Here is a 19,842-nt window from a genome sequence, read left to right as displayed (position 1 = left end):
GGTAAATATACAGTTATTTAATATCGATGCTACAATGACCCAAATTTCTAAAGCAATCATCAGCTAGTATTAAAACAATCTTTTAAGAATATTTAGACTTTATCAAAACTGCGAAAGTAGAAAAGTATGTTTTCTAAGATAGCAGTAAGCAGTTTTAACCAAAATAAACAGTGTAAACATAGCCTATGGTGTGTGTGTGTGTGTGTGTGTGTGTGTGTGTGTGTGTAATGAGCTGAGGCAGGGGAGAGGTAATTGAAAACAGTATATTAGGCAGACTAGTATTAAGAAGTTATGATGATTCAATTAAAAATTACTCTAAATCAAAGGAGCAAGTTATTTTTAAATATTCTCATTGCAAGTAATTTAAAAGACATATACTTGAAATCAGAAATAAGTACTACCTTACTTCGTCATTTCTGATCTTAGAATAATTATCACAGTACTGATCATAATTTAATACATCCTTATTGTCAGTGTGGGGCATCTGGACACTACTAGTTTCCTCATATTCTATGTTTTTGCTTCATTGTATGTTAAATCTAGATTGATCAATCACTGGGAAACTTTAGAGGAAGATACAAATGGATTAAGCACTAGAACAAGCCAATTTATTGTATACATTTCCATTGATCCTGGAAACCCTGAACTATAACTTTGAAATAAATTTCACCCAAAGGAGTGATTTATTCAAGAATGTTAAATTTGCAGTCTCTTTAGGTTCAAAGCATTGTAGCCAGACAGATACCAAATATCTTAGAGAGTTTATAATCCAGCTGGTAAAATGAGGTATCATTACAAGAGATAAATAACAACTTAAGAAATATAAAGCAGTCTACGGCCATGCCACCCTGAACAAGCCCGATCCTGTCTGATCTCGGAAGCTAAGCAGGGTTGGGCCTGGTTAGTACTTAGATGGGAGACCACCTAGGAATACCAGGTGCTGTAGGTATAAAAATTTAAAAAATAAGGGATTGTAAGCTGACAAAGTCTTTGCAATCTGTGAGGTCAACTAAAGGTCAACTAAAGGTTGTCTCATCTAAAAAAATTTAAAAAAAAGAAAAAAAGAAATATATAGCATAGCATAATTACTTGGCAAACCTTTGCTTTATATTCAGAGAAAATTTCATGTAACAGTAATATTTGCCTTGGTCATCTAGGGATAGGTTTTTAATATTGGGAAAAGAATTAAAGGATGAAACACATTGGAAGAGTGCAAGTCACCTGCTAGAGCAGTGAACATACCAGGTTAGTTAGAACAGAGACTTAATATGAATAACAAGTAGGGAAGAAGGTTGAACAAAGTTGGGGCAAAGCTTATAATGGAGCCGTCCACTTCAATATCAAGTCTCTGAATGACATATAAGTATTTATCTCCCTTTCATCTTCTTTTCTACCCATTTTTTCATGTGGACCCTAAATAAACAGAAGAAACATGCATTTAAAAATATCAGTGGTACCATATTTTGCTCTTTTATACCATGACAAATGTTCTATTAGTTTGAGTCAGGGGGAAAACAGAAATAAGATAATGAGAAGAGAGGAAAAAATAAATGAATGGCAATTTGAGTAAAGAAGAAGTAGGTGCATCACATCAAGTGGCAAGTACATATCAACAACTTGAAAGCCATATGGGGTGGACACCTATGACAGATGTTAAAATACAAGTTCTATTTACAAACACTCCATCCATACCCAATTTCTTAAATTAAATTTATTGAGATGACATTGGTTCATAAAATTATATCGCTTTCAAGTGTACCATTCAATAATACGTCATATGTATATTGCACTGTGAGCTTAACACACAAAGACAAATCTCCTTTCGTCACCATATATTTGACCGCCTTTACATTTATCTACCCCTCTCCCCCTTTTCCCTCTGGTAAACACTAAACTGTTATCTTTGTCTATGAGTTTTGTTGTTTGTTTTATTTCATTGTTGCTTTCAGTTTTATATCCCACGTATGAGTGAAATCATATAGTTCTGAACCATACCCAATTTTGCTGAGACTTTCCTTTTAAGAGATTTCATTCCCAGTAACAAAGTGAACTAGGAAGAGAATAATAAGTTTAATTATCAAAAGAGACTGTAGGAAATAGAGCCCACTATTCGCACAACTAGGACACTATTCCAGTATGGGAGTTAGAATACCCAATAAAGTGATATTTTTATGGTATTGAGCTATAACATGCCTCAAATATTTCATATAAAATGAAGTTCAAAGCAATAAAAATATAAATATAAATAAAAATATGTAGCAAAATAGACAATTTCTAACTCTCATATTTTTACATGGCACTAGTGCTCTCTCTCCCTAAATTTAACAGAATCTATTTTCTTGTTATCACTATCCAAAATAAGAAGTTCAGATAAATCAGAAATCTATATGACTGTTCATGTATGAGAGAAATGAAGGAAAACAAAAGTACTTAATATTATATGATTTCCTATAATAATAGGGAAATAATCATGATTTCTACTTTTATGGAGTATTAAATATGTATAGAACTAGTCTATTATAAAATAATCTTGAAACAGGTAAGATCCAGTAGAATAAAAGATAAGATAATCTCACTATACATGATCCTTTGTTCTGTGGCACACCTTAGATCTTAACTCTTTTTCTTTCTTTCTTAGAGAGAAATTCCTGGTGCTCACATTATTATTCACGTAGAAAATTTTGTACATAAAAAGCTTTGGTGAGAATGAGAGTTCCACAGGTGGCTGGGTATTTAAAGTTACTTCTAGAAACAAAGATGAACCATCTTACTGTTTGAGGTATTGGTCTAGTATGAAAGTCAAAGATTAGTCATAGTTAAGTCATGTCCAAAAATTAAATATAACTGATTTATAATGTACAAAGAAATAAATTTGACTAGGATCAAAATGCTGATTATTGATCTAAAGGGATAGCATTGCTGTCCTCTCCAGAATTCTCTTTGAGAACTTAAGAAAAATGTATGAAGATCAACAGAATGTATCAGTGAGAAAAAGGAAATTCCTGAAAACATAAAGCAGAAGTAGAGAAGAAAAAGAGAGAAGGATATGGATTGGGTTGGGAGGAATAGAGAGGAGAGGTAGATAGTGACAGGACATATTGATGGGACCTCAAAATATAGCATCTTGGCATACTGCATATTTTAAGCTGAAGGAATTTGATGAGTAGCATGCACAAAAAGAACTATCTAACCTCTTCAAGAGGGTGATAAATCCCTCATGTGAAAGGTGTCTTCTCTATATCAGGAGAAAAGAACCGTCCTTATCCTCAAAGACAAAGGGACTCAGAGGATTCTGAAAAATCAGGTCTTGCTAAATTTTCCCCAGGATACTACACATAGTTCATATTCTTTGTGCTATCATATCTTTCCATGACTCTCCATTCTTTATCAAATCTAGCATAAAAAACACTAGGTTTTAACTGTTTCATTGTGTCTTCATTTCCTTATAAAGGCTTCCATGTCATGTAAAATTTCTCATGTTAATCCAATTTTTATTTTTTTAAAGGAATCCTAGCTGATAATTTAGAAGGGTAGAGGAAAAGATATTTTCTCCTAAAGGTGTGAGGGTAGAGGTAAGGAATAAAAAAAAAAAGGTTGAAAATAGGAGAATGGAATACATATAGAACACAATGTTTTAATGATTTTCAACAAACTGAGTGATAATAACAAAAAGTTATGAATGTTTAATTAAGAACAGGAAAAACTTTTCAAATAACTATAAAATTCTCACAAAAATTGTACTTTCTGCTGACATGAAGGAAGAAGTCTCTATAAGTAATGGCCAGCTTTCACGGTTTTGGAGAGATATTTTTCAAATCAAATGTATTTTGGACAACTATTCCATATTGTATCAGAGATAAAGTCATTATTTCTTTAAGAAGTAAAGGACATTTTAAAAATTACAGTAAGTCTTACAGCATCTAATCATTGTATAGCAAAAGAAGTCTGTATGGATCTGAATGGGCAGATAAGAGTCGAAGTTGAATTATTTTAATATTGAGGCCTTTTGAAATGAGGATTTGTATGAAAAAGTTTACTCTTTATTTTTCTTTATGATTCTGTAGTATAAATTATACATGTTAACATTAATATAGAAACTTCATTTATCATGATTTAAGAGCTAGAAGCAATAAATGATTGCTTCCTACACATAAAAATGACTCATCCTCTGTTTAATCATATAAAAATACAACAGAAATATTTTAAATAAAAACTATGAATTTATCATTCAAACATATTATGTTTTGTCTGCTTGGAATATTCTCCACCCGTCTACTTTCCATCTCTCTGTCTGCACATACTTTGTTTTGCCAAAGCCAATGTTTTTTAAAAATTCTCTCTGACAATTCCACTGCTCACTGATCTTTCCCTTCTATAAAATTTGCCATATATAATTCAATATCTGTCATTAGAATATCTTTGCAAGGGGTAGTCCATTGGGCCTATTAGGAAAAAGAACTTAAATTATCAGGGTCTATAAGCCAAGTCAAAGCTTAGGGTAACAACAAATTACACATAATTACCTTCTCCAGGAATTCTTGTCTACTACAGGGAGAAGACGAAATATTTGGGAGCAGCACTCCTAACTGAACAAAGTCTAAGTACAAGTCTGCTGCTAGTGAGAGACATACTGTTATAGTCAGTTATGATATTCAATAGATTAAAAGAAGAAATTGGTGAGAAATCATGAGTATAACCTTTTAGCAACCGCTGGACACAACTCGACATTCCTACTCCTTTTTTTCTTTTTTTTAGAAACATAATAGTTTCAACCGCTGCTGTGCTGTAACAAATTCTACAAATACAGTATCATAAAAGAACACAAATGTATTATTTTCTAGTTCTAAAGGTCCGAAGTCCAAAATGGTCTTATGAGGCTAAAATCAAGTTGTCCACAGGGTTACGTTTCTTCTGGAGGTTCTAGGAAATGAATCATCCCTTGATTTTTCTCCCATTCTTTGGCCCAAAGGCACTTCCCTCTTCAAAACCAGCAATTGTGTCACTCCAACCTCTACTTCCATTACCCCATCTTTTTCTCTGATTTAGACTCTCTTGCCTTCCTCTTATTTTATAAATCCTTATGATTACACTGGGCTCATCCAGATAATTTGAAATCTCTCTCATTTTAATATCCTTAATTTAATTACATCTGCGAAGTCTTTTTTTTTTTTTTGCCATTTAAGGTAATATATTTGTAGGTTCCAAAGATTAGGAAGTGGATATATACAGGGGCCATTATTCTGCCTAACACATGAATCTTCCTTTATTTGCAACTAGTCCTATGCTAGAACTTTTTCTTTACAAAGTATTTCTTTCTAACTTTTACATTTATAAATACAGTTGACCCTTGAACACACGAGTTATGGGAGCCACAAGGTTGAAAATCCACATGTAACTTTCGACTCCCAAAAACTTAACTAAAGTTGATTCTCATGTCCACGAATTCAACCAACCTATCAAAAATATTTTCAATCTGTGGTTGGGAATCTGCAGTTAGGAATGCAAAAACAACTTTCCGATCTGCAGTTGGTTGAATCCACAGATGCGAAACCCGAGGGTCAGAAGGGCCAATAGTATTTATTGAAAAAAATCCAATTACAGCTTTTTGAGGAAGACAAGGTAGCAGCTTCAGCTGAGCTTAGTTCTGCTCTCTGTTGCTCCTGACTCACGCTATTGGCTCCTGCGGAGGAATAGTCGGTTAGGAAGCCGCGCCGCAGTCATGGCTTTTAAAGATAGCGAAAAAAAGACACCTGTGGAACCAGAGGTGGCGATTCACTGAGTAAGAATTATTCTCACCAGCTGCAACGTAAAATCTTTGGAGAAGGTCTGTGCTGATTTGATCAGAGGTACAAAGGACAAGAACCTCAAAATGAGAGGACCAGTTCGGTTGCCTACCAAGACTCTGAGAATCACTACAAGAAAAAACTCCCTGTGAGGAAGGCTCTAAGACTTGGGATTGTTTTCAGATGAGGATCCACAAGTGACTCATTGACTTGCACAGTACTTCTGAGATTGTTAAGCAGATTACTTCCATCAGTATCGAGCCAAGAGTCGAGGTTGATTTGCAGATGCTTAAATCAGCCTTTTTAATACATTAACTATTAGTTGTTTAAAAAAATCCAATTATAAGTGGACATGCACTGTTCAACCCTGTGTTGTCCAAGGGTCAACTGTAGTGTTCTTCTATTTTCAAGTGATCTCAAGATCCAAACTAATATAGCTTCACTGATTACTGGTTAAGAAAAGCATCATCAAGTGAGCTAACCAACAGACATTAGAATCCATATGAAAGATGGCTCATAACATAAAATGACAAAAGGAAACCAGTGAGTTTTTTGTAAATACAGTTTTATAGGAAATGTTCACACAATTAAAGAATTAAGAGAGTCTAAGTAGCACTTATATCAGTTGGGAGCAATAAAAATCCTACATTCAAAGAGTGTAGTTAATTACATAAAGTTCCTAACTAGATTATAAATCTGGAATGGATATTATATTTTTTAAAATTTCTTTTATAAGACAATATGCAAATAAATACATAAAAGCTACATGATCCCACTCTTTTTTTTTCCCACATAAAAGGAGTTATCACTACAGTTATGTTAATTCTTAGAGAGGGTAGTACCTCAACAACCATTTGAAATCTTAGCTGAAAACTCAGCAGTCATATCTAAATCTATAATAATGGCTAGAATAAACACATAGGGAACTACATTCACTTACTACTAACAATAAAATGCAGCCTAAACAACTCTAGACTAAGACAACAGCAGTCCCCACCTCTCCCTCTCTTTTTACATTTATTACTCTGCTATAAAATTAATCCGTTTTCCAAAAACTCATAGATACAGACAACAGTTTAGTGGTTACCAGAGAGAAACGGGGAATGGGAGAGTTAGATAAGGGTAAAGGGGATCAAATATATGGTGACAGAAGGAGATTTGACTTTGTTTGGTGAACACACAATGCAGTATACAGATAATGTATTATTGAATTGCATACTTGACACCTGTATAACTTTATTAACAAACATTACCCCAATAAATTTAACAGAAAAAGAAATTATTTGTTTTTATGACAATTGTTTATTTACTTAGGGTTTCTTTGAAGGCAGGGATTTGTATATCATTGTAATATATCATTGTAACCCTAGCACGTATTATGTCCGCATATACATATTCAATAAAAGATTGGTAGAGAAATTAATAAATATATTCTACATGTTATTGAATCATTAATCACACAATTTAAAGTCTGTTTTAATATATATTTAAACTTATTCTTTAAAATTAAATATATATGTAAATATATACAAAATAATTGATAATTAAAAACACATTTATCTTGGTCCATTTTCAATATTTATTCTTGCTTATAAAATTATTTGCTAATTTAAAGTGAGCAGGATTGGGTGCTGAGGGTAATGCACTAAAAATTGCGGGTTCCACGTATTTCATTGTAAATTGTACTCTGTTGGATCCTTTCAAAAAAGTATTGTCGACTTCTCTCTATATATATTTTTACTAATTTTTCCCTCTCTGACTCAAGGAGACAAGATTATATATTCTAAGAATTTCCAGGACAGGGCTATTTTAAAATACTTACAAATAATAAAATGCATTGTTACTAATTCCTTCTTTCTGTACTTCCAAACACTCTTTCAATTTACGAAATTGTGATGACCAAATAACCCAGTGAAATATTACTATTGATTTCTTTAGAAAACTTTCCCTGAAAAGAACTGCTCCATCGGGCATAAAAGCATTTTCCTATAGTCTCTTATATATTCATGTTTTTTCAAGAGAACAAATCCGTATAAAAAAATCAGTTTTCCTAAAGTTACCTTCTTTAATTATTCAGTAAAAATTAGTTTTCCTAAGAATACTCTCCTTAATTATTTAAGATTAGTAGAAAATTAAGCAGATTTCTAGTTAAGTTAATGCCAAAAAACACACTATAACAAATTGCGAATGCATTTTGAAGACATTGTATATAGTACAGATCTCATAGAAATGATACATTAAAATAAATCCACTGCTCATCTCTCTTTTTTATTAGACATATGCTTTTTTCGAATACAGCATACTGATTTTTTTTCCCTAGGTTGCAAAATTATAGAGCAAAATTGGAAAACTCCTACCAATTATAAACATGAATAACTTTATAACAAAACCTAAGATTACATCTTCCCTAAGTTTCTGGCCTTGTTAAGAATAAGAAAAGGGAAAATAAAAAACCGTATAAAAATATTTCTTCTCTAAAATGAGCTGTGTATTGTTTTAGTGTCCAAATTCAAAAGCTTCTATTCAATCCAAGTTGTATTAAATGTAAACAAAACAACAATAGGTGTTTTTATTTTATTGGGTTTATTCTTAAAGATAAGCTAGGATACCCAATTGCACATCATCTAAAAACTTAAACCAGTACATAAATTAAAATCCCTAAAGTTGAAATTAGTATTTTATCTACTTGTATGCCACATCTCTTCGAATTTTCATTGCATTCAATGATTTAAATGCCATAATTCTTTCTATTTTTGCATACTATATTAGTATGCATAACCACTTTTTTGCTCAGTGCAATTTTTGATAGAGAGATGAGCTTTGTTCTGAATAATTTACTATCTGTTGCAAGGATTTGAAATAACAGCTTTGTCCTCTGATTTAACTGACTGTTTATTTGCTTGCACCAGCCAAAACCAAGGCTCATCTCTATTGGCAACTCAAGATAACAGAAATAGTAATAATGAACTGGGAGATAATTTCTTGTTCTGCTAAAAGACCCCATGTTATTATAACTTCATATTTGTTTTACTTCAATCACTAAAATAGCCTGGCACCTCTTCTAAAGAAACACCTTAACTCACTCAGCATGTACTAAGTGAAAATGGATTTAAATCTGTTTAAAACTAACTGATTTATAACAGAAACGTATAATAAAATATTGTAAATATATAAAGAAAATGGCAACAAAATGAAGGTGAATTTAGCGCCATTGTATTCTATTAATTTTTTTGTGCTTAACCTAAGTCTAAGATGAATCCAATAAAGTGCCTTTCCTGATGGGGAAAAAATCAATGCAAGTTTATATTACTGTTCAGTGGGTGTGTGTCAATATAGCTTTTCCTATGGAGAGAAAAAATTAAGCTTCCTTTAAAAATAGCTGAGACCACAATTGCTATGAAAATTTTGCTTCCTACTTTTTCTACATAGCACTTTACTCTTATAATCAATAGACGAAATAGAGCATGCAAACATTCTTGACAGTAAATTTTCTCAGGTGCTATTGAAAGACAGAAAAAAAAAAGGAAAACCTTTAAAAGTAAATAAAAATTGAAGTTCTGTGCAATACTATCCCTTTTTCTTCAAAATTCTTTTTTTTATCCTTTGCTAAACTCAAGAATAGTTTAGCAACTATTAACAGACCAAATGTCCTTTTATATTCATCTTAACATGGTATAAATGATAACCCATATTATCATTCCTCATTATATTTGCATGCTTCTATAAGTTCTAATGAGTAAGAGTTTTGTTTTATTGTTGTTGCTATTGTTTTGAGGTTTTACTACATTGGAAACCCAAAATAACTGATGAGTCTAACAGCATGAAATCTCTTTATAAAGGGTCTTACTCATTTTGCTTTTTAACTTTATATTTTATAATACTCAAGTCTCTGGCAAAATGCTCATATCACATTTGTAGAATGAAGGAAGGGCAAGTCATTGCTTTGGTCTTATATTAATTAGTAGGTTAACTAGCTAACTGTTTTCTGTGTTAAAAAAGTCGATTAGCATTTTCCAAAAAGGGGCTTATGGTCAAATAAGTTTACAAAATGTTAACATATATATATATAGAATTTCTGAGAATTCTGAACTCCTAGCACATTAAGCAATCTAAGAAATACCGTAGTAAACATCAAAACAAACAATCATATCTCTTATCCTGCAGAAGTGACTTTAAGAAACGTCATTTAAGCCACCCAATCAATACTCAAACAATAATCAATCAAAATCAGAGAATCAAATGTAAAAGTAAGGATAAACCTTAACAGATAATACTCCAAGAAGAAATGCTTCTAATAGATTTGCCCTGGTCAATATAGTTACATTGCATGCATGTTATACTCAGCACTTTGCTAAGTATTTTGAGGACTCAGTTATGGTATATGGACTGGACCTTAACAAAGAAACAAAAATAATGTGTTTAGGTGCATGCTGAAGACAGTTTTTTAAAAAAATTTATGGAACTCAAGAAAAGCATAGCTCAGTATGTCATAGGATGGATCATGGAGAAACATAGTCCTTGAGATATTTTTACTGCATTTGGATAGTCTAGAAAGTGAATACTATAAGCAAGGTGGTATGATAAGCATTCTCTAAGAGGGCCCTCAATGATGACTGCTTGCTAGTGTTTGTATTCCCCTCCACTTGAGTGTAGGCTAGACTTATTCATTCAGTTTTATAAATAGAATACAGCATAAAAGATCGATTGTAACTTCCAAAATTTGGTTACAAAAAGACTATGGCTTTTGTCCTGGCATGCTCTTACTTGGTCTCACTCTCTCTTGTATTCCTCATCCTGGGGAAAGTCAGCTGCCTAGATCTAAGGCAGCTCCATGGAGAGTTCCACATGGTAAGTGACTGAGACTTGTTGACATTCACTTCAGTAAGCTTAAAACTGGATCTCCAACTCCCTCCATCCCTTGTCAAGCCTTCTGATGAGGCCACTTAAATTGAAAAAAACCTCATGAGAGATTTTGAGCCAGAGGTACCCATCTACGTTGCTCCTGGGTTCCTGATTCATACATAGACGTGGTGGCATAATAAACATTTGTTGTATAAATCTGCTAAGTTAGGGATAATTTATTACTCATTAATAGAAGAATAATGCAGGTGGAAATATATTAGGTAGCTGAATGAAAAGTTTTAAGAAGCTCAATTACATCACACTCCGAACCAAAAATATTCAATGGCTCTCACTGCCAGTACAATAAATTTCTTGCTCAATTTTACATCTAAAAACTTGTGTCGTCTGTCCTAAGTTATATATCTAGGCTTAAGTCATTCCATTTCCTCTCCATATGTTCTAATCAACGACCAAACCAGAGCAACTTGAACTCCTTGAAAATGCTGCATGCCTTCTTGCTTTTGCATTTTCACTCATCTGTTGACCTTTCCATTTCCCTCCAATCAAACTTAATGGTTTAACGTTGAATTTAAAAATGGTATACTGAAAAGGATCTTGGAATCACACAGAACTGGTTCTACATGAATCAGTGAATCTAAGTTTTTTCATCTGTAAAACAAGGATAATAGTACATCATCATAAATTATTTTGTAAAATAAGAATTAGGATGAATGCAAAAATCTAAGAATTGTGCCTGGTACAAAGCAGTTCTTTTTACAAATGACAGTTTCTTGCCCTTCCCCCATCCATCACCTACCCCAGTCCTAGTTAGAATCCATATTGTTTTGCCATTCATGTTCACATAGCAATTTAAAATTTTTACATAAATTAATGTGTAAAAATATTACATCACTAGTCTATCACTAATGTGACATATACACTTACATACATGCCTTTAACATATAGTGTGATACGTGTGTGTGTGTGTGTGTGTGTGTGTGTGTGTCCTTACCAGGTATTGAAATTCTTAAGGACACAGACAGTCTCTTGTGGAACATTTTATACCCATTTTGCCCAGCATCATTCCCTGTACGTAGCAGTAATAAAAATAAGTGCTATGATTGTTTCTTGAGTCAAATGGAATAAGAGGAGATACTGATTAGATAAATAATATGAGGGTAGATTTTAGAGGATCTTGAATAACAAGATGAGTGATTTGGATCTGAAGGCACAGATGACAGAGATTCATTTTAGATTATTTTGAAGGAGAGTGACTTGAAGATATAATATTTTGCACAATAATTAATCTGGCCTAGGGTGCAGAAACATTGAAAAGGGGAATTCTAGAGGATAGCTAACGAACGGTTATCAGTAAACTGGGATGGAGATCAGTAAAGAGCACTGGGTTGGAGAAAAAAATTTAAGGTTTGTTAGCAAATAGTATTTTGGATTTTCTTCTTTTTAGAAAAGAGTTAAAAAAATCAATTTTTACAGTTATTTGAGAAGGTTTGATGTTTACATTGCTTTATTACCATGTGTGATCAGCTGAAAATTCCCCTCTCCTTTGAAGATGTCCACTTTCTAATTTTTGGAAGCTGTGAATATGTTACCTTATATGGCAAAGGGGACCTTGTAGATGTTATTAAGTTCCTTGAGATGGCAAGATTTTTCTGGCTTATCCTGATGGGCCCAATCTAATAACAAGGATCCATAAAAAGGAGGAAGGCAGAAGAGTGACAGGGGGAAATGTGACTATAGAAGAATGGTCAGAGGAAAACAATGCTGCTGTCTTTGAAGACAGAGGAAGAGGACCATGAGTGAAAGAGTGCTAACAGCATCTAGAAGCTGGAAAAGGACAGGAAATAACTTTTACCCTAGAGCTCCCTAAAAGAAATGCAGCCCCGCTGACACCTTGATATTGGCCCAGTAAGACTTGTGTCAGACTTCTGACCTATAGAATTGTGAGATAATAAACTTGCATTAAGTCACTAAGTTTGTGGTGATTTGTTACTGCAATACAAAATTAATGCATCATAGTTATCACAATTATTTGTTCCACTGGTTTTACTGTTCACCAATAATTTTCTTAATATCACTATTTGCCTGTTCTTAATTTTCTATTTTGATTTGATTTTAGTCTAAAGGAATAATTATTTGAGAGAATTTTTTTTTTCCAGGAAGGGCACATATGTGAGATTTTTTAGACACTTCCATATATGAGAATAACTTTCAGTTACCCTCGTTCATAAACAGCAACTTCACAGTTTAAAATTCTTGATTCGTAATTTTCTCCACCCATTAGATTTTTATTACTGATCTTTTCCTCCAGTTTTCTCTCTTTTTCATTCTCTCTCCTAGGATATACTTAAATATTTTTATTTTTGGTAAGAAATCTTTGTTTTTATCACTAACATTTCTTTTACATGTGTGCAGATCACTTTGTATTTTTCTTCTCTATTTCTAGTTCTTTTGCCATGAAGACAAAATCTATTTTCAGGAAATTTTTCTTATAATTATTTATTTTTGTTTTCTCTACCTGCTCAGTTCTTTACCCCTTGGATCTGTATGTTGCATCTCTCAAGTCTGTTTTGTGTGTTTCTTATCTTTTATTATTTTACTACTTCTCTTAAATTTTGGGAGAATTCTTGAAGTTATTTTCTATATTACTAATTTAACTTTTTCAGTCTATTGTGTCCTGCCTCTACTGTGCATTTTTTAAAAATAATATGCGGGAAGAGAAAAGAGGAGAAATTAAAGAAAAAAAGTGCTACTGTATTCTTTTCTAATTCTCATTTTTCTTCTTGTAGGTATTTTTAATCAAGCGGACCGGTCTGAAGTTTCCTTGCCTTTTTCCTCTTTTTATCACCATTCCCCATGGCTCCTTTCCGCTCAGAATCAACAAAATTTTTTTATCGATAAGCACTCCTAAGACATCTAGTTTTGATGCATATTCAGAAAAAGCAAATTTAGAAAAAGCTGGCATACATATTTCTCCTTCCTTCCTCCTTCTTTCCCTTCCTCCTTTCCTCCCTCTTTTCCCTCTCCCTCCTTCCCCCCTTCCTCCCTCCTTCTTTCTCTTTAGTGAGCTAAAATCTGAACACTCTGTGACATACAAGGTGATAAGTTCTATGGTATGGGGAGGCCAGACAGTTGCAAGAAGAGAGGGAAAAACTGGCTCTATATTGGTGGCTCACAGAAATGTTCTCTGAGGAATTGCTGCTTCAGCTAAGACTTGTAGGTGGGTAACAGTTGGCATCTCACTTGAAGATGCCAGACAGGGTATGGTTGAGTAATCAGGACCTTGCAGAATTGGGTTCTTGTTCCTACCAGCAGGGTTAAGTGATCCAGTCCTCCTGTTCACTCTGCAGGGATTCCACCAAATTTGGGAGTGGCTAGGTGGATCAGGGTGCTGGCAATGACTGTGACCTTCACCCATCATCGCCATTCCTCTGTGACATTTGACAAGCCTGTGCCTCAGTCACTCGTCTAAGAACTGGCATTAAAAATGCCAAGACTGCCCCTCTCCCAAGACTCTTAAGGACAAGATTAGATGGCAAATAGGGCTCTTTAAAAGCAAAAACTTTCTATTTGATCGAAGACTGTTCTGTGACTGTCATTTTTTTGTGTGTGTATAACTTTTGAACCACTTCACCTATTTCTCTTCCCACCCACTCCCTACCTCTGGCAAACACCAATATGTTCTTTGTATCTATGACCTTATTTTTTTTGTCGTTTTATTTTTTAAGATTCCACATATAAGAGATCATATTGTATTCAGTATTCTCTGTTAGACTTATTTCATCTAGCATAATGCCTTTGATATTCATCCATGTTGTCTCAAATGGCAATGTTTCATACTTCTTTACAGCTAAGTAATATTCCATTGATTATATATAAAGGACAATTTCTTTATCTATTCATCCACTGATAGACACTAAAATTGTTTCTATACCTTGGCTATTATGGTAAATAATGCTTCAAGGAACATGTGGGTGCATATTTCTTTTCAAGAGCTGTTTTTGTTTTGTTAGGGTAAACGTTCAGGAGAGGAATTGCTGGATCACATGGTAGTTCTATTTTTAATTTTTTGAGGAAGCTACATACTGTTATCCATAGGGATTGCACCAATTTACATTTCAATCAATAGTGTATGACAGTTCCCTTTTCTCCACATCCCTGCCTACAGTTGTTATTTCCTGTCTTTTTGATAATAGCCATTCTAACAGGCATGAGGAGATATCTCATTATAGTTTCGATTTGCATTTTCCTGATTATTAATGATATTGAGAACCTTTTCATGTACCTGCTGGCTTTCATATGTCTTCTTTGAAAAAAATGTCTATTCAGATCTTCTGCCCATTTTTTTTAATCAGATTGTTTTGTTTGTAATGTATGTATGGAACAGAATAAAGAGCCCACAGATAAACCCAAACATATATAATCAATTAAATTGTAACAAAGAAATGAATATACAATGGGTAAAAGGATAGTCCCTTCAATAAATGATGTTGGGAAAACTGAACAGCCACATGCAAAAGAATGAAACTTGACCACTATCTTACACTATACATAAAAATTAAATAAAAATTTATTAGAGACTGGAACGTAAGACCTGAAGCAATAAAATTCCTAAAAGAAAGCATAGGTGGTAAGCAAATTGAAATAGGTCTTGGTGGTGATTTTTTGAATCTGACATCAAAAGCAAAAGCACTAAAAGCAAAATAAGTGTGATTACATCATATTAAAAAACTTCTCCACAACAAAGGAAACCATTAATAAAATTAAAAAACAACTACCAAATAAGAAAAAAATATTTGCAAATTGGTATTTTCTATTTTCTTTTAAACTTTAATCATTAAATATTTTAATTCATTTATAAATGCATCTTGGTGTGTGTGAGGGTTAGAATGTAATTTGTTTCCTAACAATTAACTACTCTCAGTATTTTTGAATAATCCTTCTTTATTTCCATTTATTTACAATAAAGCATGATCTATCATTCAATAAATGCCCATACAGCTAGTATCTCTTTTAGCAGGAGCATGCTTTCTATAGCTCCTTGAAGAGATGTAGTATAGTAAGTAATAAGTAGTGAGCCTATCCATGCCATTAAAGACATTCCTACAGATGGCATCTATACATTTAAAAACAATCTTTGGTAATTTCCTAACTAGCTACCATTTCATAAACTCTACCATCATTCAACACACATTTATTTCTTTTTCTTGTCCATAAGATACAATGACAGACATTTAAATAATTCTGTCAAACCAAGAAATGTTAGGGCTAATTTACCCATATTTAGCCACATTGTAACAGTACAGAGTGATGTTAGAAATAATTTTTTTCTTGTGAACTTATAAAGTTTCTAGGGCTTGCTTCTTTCTGTCTTTATCATTTACAAATGACATGTTTACTAATCCATTTGACTTTTTTTTTTTTTTTTTGCCAAGGATTAACATCAAAATCTAGTGATTACTTACCTAATCTTTTCCACTTTTGAAAACCAATATATATGTTTGTTCCTATTAATTTGTTAGGGGAAGAGGGCAGGACATTTAAGCATCAGATGCCAAATCAATATCTAAGGTTCCTTCAAATCCTGAAATCCTATGCTTCTGTAATCCTAGGGCATTATAGATACTACCTTAATTTTCATTTCTACCCATAGATTTTAAAGTCCATGGAAAAGAATATCTTTGTGAGAGAAAAGTAAAACTTGTTTAATTTATGCTACATTTCTCCCTCTTCTATCTTAGATTTCAAATTCAATTCCTATGATATTTACCCCATTTCTTAGCACTGTGTAAACAAGCAGTATGGAAGTAAAAAACAGTTGAGTAGATCTGTTTCCTCTCTCATCAGTGACCCAAGTAATAAATCTAATTTTGTCTTGTTTTTCTAGAATATGGATAATAAGATAATTTATGTTGTATTCAATATGTTTCACCTATCCCTCTTTCCATGTTTTAGGGCTTTTCTCACTTTTCTTAAAATTTTTTCTTATTTTGTGCTTTCTTCTACTTTTTATAAATACTGCAATAAAAGTTAAGCCTAACAGAAAGTGAGATAATGTATCTATACAGATACATTATTAGTCTGTTCTTCTTTTTCTCATTAGAAAATCTGTGAGGCTATAATAAAGACTCCATTTTTTAGAGCTTTTAGCATTTGAGCACACCTGTCTTTGTCATGAACTTGCTTTGTTCAGAAGATTTTCTTATAACTTGGGGAAGTTATATTAGACTCTACAAAGCATTCATTTCCTTAGCTTTATGGCACCTTAGATGATATCATCATCTTCTCCCAAGATTCCTGTCACCTCCCATTTTGCCAAATGATGCTTCCTTGATAGATTAAGATCCAGAATAGCAGCCCTTATTCAACTCTCTGAAAAGTAAAGTTCTCAAAAAATATCAGATGATCTGCTTTTAACTGAATGAGCCTTCAAGTAGATACCTAGATAGTTTGCATTTGCAGTTTCATCTAACTTGTTTCTTCGCCAATGTAGATTTATGTGCTACTCTTCTCTGTCCATTATTATAATTGACATAAGTAATAAGAAACTTAGATTCTTTTTCTTCTATTCAATAGGGCCAAACTATTTAGACTTCTAAGTTCTTATTCTTAATAAACATTGACTATAGTTGCAGACCCACCCTTGAGTATTGTCTAGCCTACCTGTCTAAGTCACCCAGACTCATTTGAAATCTTAACAAAACAAACTGGAATTTAAATATTTATTCTTCAAATTCTATCACTCATTTAAAATTTTCATTCTAGAATCAGTAATTCATAATAAAGAAAGCTAACATTTATATGGCAGTTACTATTTTATCTATTCTATGCACTTTATGTTTATCATTTTATGTAATCTTCACAATGCTCCTTAATGTCAGTATCATTAGTATGCCCATTTTATACATAGAAAATTTAGGCACAAAAGGTTAAGTAACTTGTCCAAGTTCATACAGTTAGTAATGGTAGAAGCAGCTCCCGCATTTGTGCCTTGACCATCACCATACACTGCTATAACCAATGCAGTAACAACACAGAAACAGTACAGTAGCCATACAATTTTACATTTGGTAAGTCCTTAGAATGGAGGTTAGAAATCTTGTCTCTCAAGATGGCTTTGCAATGAAAAAGCATAGACTCTGATTATAGAGTCCAAAAGGTACATTTTTATTTTATTAATGTTCATTTTTTAAATGAACAAGTTAGGGAAGGATTATGCCAGACCAGGAATATTCAGGATCTTCAGAGCTGTAAAAGTGAAGTATTTAATTATAGTGGAAAGTGGGAATACAGGGTGAGGAGAGGAGAAGGAGTGGTAAAAGGGATTTGTAACAGAAATATTCTTAGACCAGGCTGTTGTTAACATGAATCTACTGTAAAATCACTTATCTTCTCAGCTGAATGCATTGCCTTTTTAAATATTATTTGGGGCCATCTTTTTATGTTATATAACCCCACTTCAAAAAGAGTGGCATTATGCGCTGTTAAAGTGTCAAATTAATTTTAACAGCTGAACCCTCTCGCACACTTTTAAAGATGTTTGCTATATCATTGAAATGAATTGACCCTAGTTTGAAATGAAGACTATATCTAACTTACAGTAGAAAATAAAAAGAGTCCTTATGGATATTTAATACAGAAAACAATTTACCTTGAATATTCATAATTGCAATTTTAATAGCTATTTTAAATCTGCTTATTTAAATGAGTTTACAAATATTAAGTAATAAAAATAAAAGGAGTCTATCTTGATTTTAAATCCTGGGACAGAGGTCAAAATGATGTTTAAAGGACTGGCACTAAATCAAACCAGCAGTCGTAGAGGACTTTGAACTATCTCCCATATTTCTTACATTAGCAGCACGATGGAAAGGGCCACATCCTGACCACTCTTCATTATGTGAACAATTTTATTATAATATGTTGTAATTCTATAAGGAAAAGCAATTCCGAAAGGCTAATGTTTCTTTTTAAAATACAGAAGTAGCTACTGAATGGCTCAAAGTACAGACTGATTGGATATTAAAGATAGAATTGGTGATTTTAAGTTTCACGGAAAGAGACACATTTCTGTCAAGTTTCTGAGCTATAGGCACAAAATAGGTAGTTAAGTGAATGGTTCAAAGAAAATGATCTTTTATATTTTGGGTTTGTTGTTGTTGTTGTTGTTCTTCTTCTTCATTATTCTTATTCAAATGCTGATACATCACATACCTCACTTACAACAACATATGCAATGACCAAACACTGTTTGACACATGCACTCATTTTAGCTGTTCACCAACATTTCAAACTGTGGCTGGTACGAGGTATGAAAAATGATTTTAAAATTTTTTTCTCAAAGTAAAAGCACTTCAAATCAGTGTATTTTAACATAACATTTTAAAATACAACTTAATCAATACCCTTATATTAACCTAATTAAATAAAAGCCATGTTCCTAAAATAATTACAATATGAGTGTCCACTAAGCTTTATTTTCCTTTAAGTTTCAGAAACTAAAAGATATCTTGGAGTCAGTCATTTGAGTTTTCTCCATTATCTACAGTTATGGTAAAAACATTCTATATGCAGAGCCAAGAGTTGTATTACTTATTCTTGAAAATAGAGCATTAAAATATCATTATTACCTTTAACCAATAATTTAAGTCATTTTAATAATTCACAAAGTATTTACATTGTGAAACTGTAACATGGAGTTTATTTTCTCCATTCTAATATTTTTATAATGAATGTGCAACTAAAAACTTATCATCATCATCATCAGTTCCTTATGCTACAATCGGGGGAGTATTGCATTAAGTTACATTTTTTCTTAAATCTAGTGGTATTAAAATTTGATCATTACTTATATTTCATGTTTTATAAATTGTCTGTTTATGTCATTTGTCACATAAATAACTAGGGTTCTCCTAATTTTCTTGAAAGCAATTGTGATGACTGTAACAAAATTCATACGGAAGTATACGAATAAACTGTGTTATAGGTTAACTTGTTTTAAATAGCTGTTATTAAATAAAACACTACTTTCTTACAGTTCAACTAATCAAATATATTTTGCTTTAATGAAAATTATATATTAAATTTAATACAGCTGTATCCAAGCCTTTAAATGGACACATTTGATCCAAAATGTATTTATTACATTACCCCAAAATTTGTGCACTATGTTTACTTTAAAATTCTCTAAGTGACAAAG

The 19,842-nt window shown here is 32.6% G+C and overlaps 1 protein-coding gene, 1 non-coding gene and 1 pseudogene across 4 annotated transcripts in view; 2 read left to right on the top strand and 1 right to left on the bottom strand.

Moving 5' to 3' along the window:
* Positions 1–19,842, bottom strand: part of GRID2 (glutamate ionotropic receptor delta type subunit 2) — a 1,244,525-nt gene that overhangs the window by 885,549 nt on the left and 339,134 nt on the right. The gene's annotated exons all lie outside the window — the stretch shown is intronic.
* On the top strand, positions 831–949 carry LOC120588429 (5S ribosomal RNA). Its single transcript, XR_005649244.1, has one exon. It is a non-coding gene; the product is annotated as a 5S ribosomal RNA (ribosomal RNA).
* Positions 5,720–6,098, top strand: LOC120588080 (40S ribosomal protein S20-like; annotated as a pseudogene).

This window comes from Pteropus medius, unplaced genomic scaffold (genome assembly GCF_902729225.1).
Source record: "Pteropus medius unplaced genomic scaffold, Ma_sr-lr_union100, whole genome shotgun sequence".
Classification (NCBI taxonomy): domain Eukaryota; kingdom Metazoa; phylum Chordata; class Mammalia; order Chiroptera; family Pteropodidae; genus Pteropus; species Pteropus medius.
The sequence above is the reverse complement of the archived record's forward strand: the minus strand, read 5'-3'. Positions and strand labels throughout refer to the sequence as shown.